Source organism: Larimichthys crocea, chromosome IX (genome assembly GCF_000972845.2).
Source record: "Larimichthys crocea isolate SSNF chromosome IX, L_crocea_2.0, whole genome shotgun sequence".
Taxonomy (NCBI): Eukaryota; Metazoa; Chordata; class Actinopteri; family Sciaenidae; genus Larimichthys; species Larimichthys crocea.
In genome coordinates, this window is record NC_040019.1 from 11,704,257 (window position 1) to 11,711,024 (window position 6,768).

The window sequence follows — 6,768 nt, forward strand, 5'->3', positions numbered from 1 at the left end:
TCTTTCTACATAATCCTCTTCTATCTGTTCATTTTTTAATAACCTTTGAGTTCATATTACTGGACTATAAGTCTTTTGGCAGAAACTCTTACAGCAGATGATTATCTGAAAGTGCTGTAGCCAAGTTTGAGGAAGTGATTCTTTCAGTATTGAATTCAATGCCATGTCTCAATGTAACAGAGGACGTGTTGGCTACCTTCAGCCCCTCCAAAATAAATCTTCTACAATCGATTCTTGACGCTATTGCACCTCTAAAAAAGAAGATAATCAAACAAAGGAGGTTAGCATCATGGTATAACCAGCAGACTTGCGACTTAAAACAAATGGTGTGCTACCAAGTAATGTGCTTAGTCTGCCAAGATTGTTTTAAAACATGCAGGAAGGCTTTTTAAAAAGCCCACTCTGGATCCAGAGGTTTTAGCCAATTACAGACCAACATCTAACCTTTCCTTTCTTTCTAAGATACTTGAGAAAGCTGTAGCCAATACGTTACGTATACGTAATATATTTTTCAGATTGTATTAATAGATATTCCAGGCAAGCAAGGACTATCTGTCATAATAATAATATCACACACACACACACACACACACACACACACACACACACATGCAGTTCAATCAATAATTGTGAAGGAAACTAAAGGCACTAAAAAGAACTGCAAACTAGGTGAAGGTAACCTCCCTTCAATATTACATTATATTCCCACTATATTCATTGTGAATATCAAGAGTACTTAGATTTAGCATTGCTCTCCTATTAAATAGTTGGACTCACAATGGATACAAACAAAACAAAAAATTGGAAATTGAAAATTTGAAAATAAACATTGATGCAGCAGAACAAAATATATATATTTTCTATTTACAAATGTAGCCTTGAACTGCTAGCCTCAAGCAGAGATGAGGAGCAGAGCTACAGATCTGGTAACCTTAGCACAAACTCTGCGTCACCATCCATCCATCCATCCATCCATCCATCCATCCATCCATCCATCCATCCATCCATCCATCCATCCATCCATCCATCCATCCATTTCCTCTTCTCTTCTTATCATCTATTGTAACCACTGATCTTTATCAGTGTCACGGGTGGCTGGAGGCAACTCCAGCTGACATTGGGCAAGAGGCAGGACAACTCATCAGTTCATCACAGGGACATAAAGATAAACAACCATTCAGGTTCATATTTACACCTACGACCAATTTACTGCCAGATTAAAAAAAAAAAAAGTCAAACTTGTAGTCTTCCAACCCAACCAACCCAATGAATCAGATTTCACACAGCTCCCTCCGCCACAAAACGTTTTATGTAACTTTTTTTAGTAACTTCTAGTTTATGAGAGTTTGAAAAACAAATTTAAGAATCTCTTTAATATCAATTACTTACAATTTCTGTGTTACAGAATTTTCCTCTCAAATTCTTTGTAATATTTTGTTTGTCACCCAACAAAAGACAATGTCTTAGTAAAGGGACAAATGGTAAATAGACTGTACTTATATAGTTTTTTTCCCATTCACACACACTGATGGCATTGGCTGCCATGCAAGGCTCCAACTGCTTATCAGTTTGGAGGCTAATCACATTCACACACATTCAGACACCGATGGCTTATGTACACTGAACAAAAATATAAACGCAACACTGTTCTTTTTGCTCCCATTTTTCATTAGCAGAACACACCTGTGAGGTGAGATGGATTATCTCGGCAAAAGAGAAGTGCTCACTATCACAGACACATTTGTGAACAATATTTGAGAGAAATGGTTATTTTGTGGGTACAGAAAATGTTTTCGATCTTTGAGTTCATCTCAGGAAAATTGGAGCAAAAACAAAAGTGTTGCATTTATGTTTTTGTTCAGTGTAATTTTCTTATGTGTGTCTAACATTCTAACATAAAAAAGATAAAACATTGTCTGTGCGGTCTACAAAAACAACATTTAGCACTGTTTCACTGTTACATTTTCACTCTATACCTTATACTTATTAAATCTCACTTAAATTGTACTATGCCGTGCAAATACTGTTTCCTGTGCTAATTAAATTATATCTCATCTTTTCATGGCAACGCTTCCTGTTATATCTATAGATATATGTGTGGATCTTATATGAAGATTATTATTTTTGTGAAATGATCCAACATGCATATCCGTTGTGTGTTGGGAACATTTCGTGACCGTTCTATAGCTCAAGTAGAACTAATTGTGTAAATTCAAAAAAGGATGTTCTTTGGTTATGGGTCATCTCTCTGTTATTCAAAGCAAAGTAATCATTTCTCATTTTAGATAATTATATTTTAGGATTAAAAATAACATCTTTGAACACAAAGAATAGACTTCACATGGTAAAAAAGAATTGAACGAAAGAGGAGGCTTCCTTTTTTCTTATGGCTCTAACCCATGGCTCACTAATTAGAAATTTTAGCATGAGAATAGATACAGAGAATACCATTTTAACCTTGAGAAGAGCTAGCTGAAGTGGTTTGAGCTCTTTGGCAAAGAAAAGATGTATATGATTTTTTTTCAAATTGTCAACATAATAGAGGCTCTTACATTAAATTAAGCAACATATGAACTACTCTTAAGTCTTAAAGGGCCTGCTAATATTATATTATGGACCAATGACAGAAAATGACATCTATGCCTAGACGTTATATGTAGAAAGAAGAGAGAGGAAAATTTGGGTGAGATCAGGACAGACAGACCTCTCTGTCTACTGTACGTTTGTACAGGAGCCGTTGTTTGAACTGATGTCCATTTCAGTACTGTACTTAAAGTAATGTCGTAAGAGTCATAAAGTTCTGTGGATGAACAGACAAAAGCTATTTTTTCTGTAAACCCCCAACATTGGAAAACAGTCTCAACAGGGCCACAGAGTCCAGAATGAAAGAAGCTATTGTAGCTGTGTCTTTGTTGTCCTTCGTTGGGGTATGAACTGCTTCATTACAGAGGAATGGCTTTGCAGACAGGATCTGATGGTATAAACATATCTATTACTCACTGTCAGAACTAAACCAACAAGGTTTATTATGCATAAGTTGTGATTCAGAGAGACAAAAGTGGCCACCCACGCTATTTATATAAACTGCCATCATCTTAGTTTGTGAACCTGGTGAACCAATGCTGCACAGTGTTGATTATGACTCGCACTTTTTTCACAGTGATTTTATTTAATACAGATACAACTTTAACAACACAAAGAAAATTCTGCTTGCAATTTTTGTTGCAGATGTGGTTTCTATCTGTAGATCTCATTTCACCTTTAGATCAGCAAATGCGAACCATCAGTGAAATAATATTAAGTGATCTATGTAAGTGACATGTAAGGGTTAATTTACTAAGAGAAGCTTTAGTATTTGGTTTCATTTGATAGACAAGCAGCATAATGTAGCAGAATCATCTGTCATCAGTGGCGATGATGACCGAAGGTAAAGGAAATGTCATATTATACAGGAACACAGTGTGACATCTATACTGATGTGTTCGGTCCTTTCTCTATTTGTGGGAATTGAACAAGAAAAAAGAACATCACCAAACATTTGCCCTTTGTTTTGGGCTTTTATGTCACAAATCTTCTGTGGAAATCCACACATCATATCAAATCTGCTGTGAACCCCCACAGCACAGAGGGAGAAAGATAAATGTATGTGACAGAAGCAATCTTTGCTATAACTCGTATCGATTCCAATAACAACTAGCTGCCGTCCCACTGATGGTTTCTTGATCCTCCTACTTTGGGAGGATATCTTCACATGACAGATGGATAAATTTACAGAGCGAGAAGGGGAGCTTTAGCACTGTATTTACCCACCTCCTAAAATTATGATTAAAATGTTCCTCTTCCAAACATGGATTTGGTTGTGATTATAACCTCTGGCACTAATAACAATGAAACTAATTTGTGAAGAATCCAGTGATGGAAGTGTCTCAGATTCTTTGTTTCAGTAACCATAGAGTGAAAATACTGCTACAGCCATTCATTCAAAATGTCACTGAAATAAACATACAGTAAAAATAACTGTAAAAATGTACTCATTATGCAAGGAGTTAAATGATTACATATAATTGAACATATTAGCAGTATTTTAATATCATAGCTGGTTGAGGTGGAACTTATAAACTTATAAAACACCAGTCACTTTATACTTGTTTACTTTGTTTAAATCAACACGCAATATCCAGTGTCTGTGCATACATAGTCATGTCTATTTACATAGCTCACTTCAATGTACCTACCTATGTACATATTGGAACACTTGCACATATTCTTTATATTCTACTTTAGTATTTTTTATACATTGCATTTCTATAATATTCTTTTTTACCTAAAATTTTTATAGTATCGTATTTTATTCTTAGCTTATCTTTATTCGTATGTGTAGTGCTGTTACACTGTTTCGTGCTCTTATGATGAGCTGACCGGTTGCTCTTGTCCAGCACATTTCATTGTATACTTGACTCTTGTTAACTTACACATGATAAATAAAGTATTTCATATATTTGTGGGTAAATGTACTGTATGACAAAGCACCCTCGATGCTCGTTTTAGGTTATGAAACAATATTTCTATAACTATAGTGGAGCAGAAGTATTAAGTAGCATAAGATATTAAAACAAAGATAAAGTGCTCAATTGTTGTCTGTGTTGAGGATTTTACAAGTCTGTTGTGACATGTGTTCTGCTGACCTCCAGTGGTATTTATGCAAACTACAAAAGCTGTTCAATTTGAGTGCTGATCTATGTGGCGCCCTGTGTGGTGAAAAATATTTTCCACTCAAGCTGTTTGGTCATAGCACAGCTGTTGGAGCCACCAGCTTGCACACATACCAGAGAACAGATGGAGCAGTTAGAAGTGTATTTAATGAACCCTAAAGTCACATCTACACTTCATCTGTGGTCTGGTATCCACAAGAAAATGTACTGAAGCATACGTACAGTTTTAAGGTGTTTTAAAATGACACTACAGGTTTATGAAAGAGATTTTACTGCGTCTCTGTTCCAAATCAAACATCTACTACAGTTTGGGCTGGTATCTGTCTTTCTTATCAGTCTCATTTCTAGGTCCTGCAGACACACCCCTCATATAGAAACTCAGGCATTCCACAGCTGTCTTTCGAGGACAGTCGGACACCTGAAATTAGGTCAAAGATCCTAACACATTCTTTGTTAACCAAGCAGAAAATACAAAACTGTATTACCTGGTGTTTGCAGGCAACATATATCACGTCTTGGCAGTGTTCAGTGTATAGTATTGTTTCTGATTGCAAAATGCCTTGGTCTAGATTTTGAAATTGAGCAAAGCAGTTCACAGTAACAGAAACCAAGAACAGGTCAGGCGTGTTTCTGCTTCAAATGAACTTAAGTTAGTATGTTGCAAATCAAATGCAGCCAAGTTTCTTTTTTTTGTTTTGGCAGCGATAAGTCCAAAGGAATTAAGTTAAGACATTTCCAAAAAACTCAGAACGCAGAAACGAAACTGTATAAAATAAAGCAACAGGTGGGAGTTTGATTAATAAGAAGAACAGCGATGACAGGGAAGACAGGAAGATAAAGCGACTTAAAGGAATAATTTGACATTTTAAGAACTAAACTGAAAATCAACAGCTAGATCAATGCTAAATTGGTGAAGTACTCTCAAGAAACGGATCATTGTAAAGCTACGATAAGCAGTTAACAAAACTGACTGACAATGAACATAGCTTTGCCACCAGTTCACCCACTTTCCACTGAGACGCTATCAATCTTATACATTTTAAATCCCAGCGCATTTTAGAGACCGACATTTGAAACAGGATAGAAGGACAAAGCTGCACACAAGGTAATTCCTTTGTGCTAACAGGATTAATTCACCTTGTGTCAGAGGATGACACTGTATTAAGTTCACACTAACATTGGCATTTGTTGGGTCTGGCGACTTGACACGTCTGACTCCAGCACCATAGCTGCACAACAACATAATAAAACCATATAGGTGCAATCACCAGTGTAAGCACGATTTAATCCATCTTGGACATTTGTTTATGTAATATTATACATTTTGCATGTATAAAGAGCTTAAAAATGATCACCTGTAACAAAGGTTGCTGTAGTTCATGAAGCCTTCTGGAGAGGCTGAGATGTTTATCTGTGAAGGAGTGCTGGTCAGCAGTCGTATCGTGAACCTGGCATACTCGGGCATGTTAAATAGCATTTCTTGGGTCTCATTGCAGAAGATTTTTATTTTTTATTTTTGTGACGTTTGTGTTGAATTTTTGGAAAAATAACTTAAATATACATAGCAGACATGTTTGATATGTGACATATAAACAGACTTCTCTGAGTCTGCGGTAGCTCTCTTCATTCTACTTTTAGATACACATACAGATACACATTAAAAACTCAGTGAAAGGCTGGCAGTTTGTCTCATACAGTGGAGTACTTTCACCTCAGACGAGCCTTCACACACAGGCTTGGCTGTTCTGCCTCTGTAGCGAGGAGGCTGCTCCACTCCAAATATACAGTTCAAAAAAGCCTCCAGCACAAGTTCTCCTTGTCCTCCTCTAATCCAGGAGTCCAGAACTGCAGCCTTTAGTATATGAAAGGCTCTTCTTGCATTGCTAATGTTGATTAGTAACAATATTCTGTGTAAGTTCACATGGAGTGAAATGTTGATTTTGTGACGTAGATTGTGAAACATCAATACCGTGCATTTGTGAAACGACACTAAACAAAGTTGAAACAACATAACACAAAGATACATTGTGCATAATTAAACAATAATATTGCATAT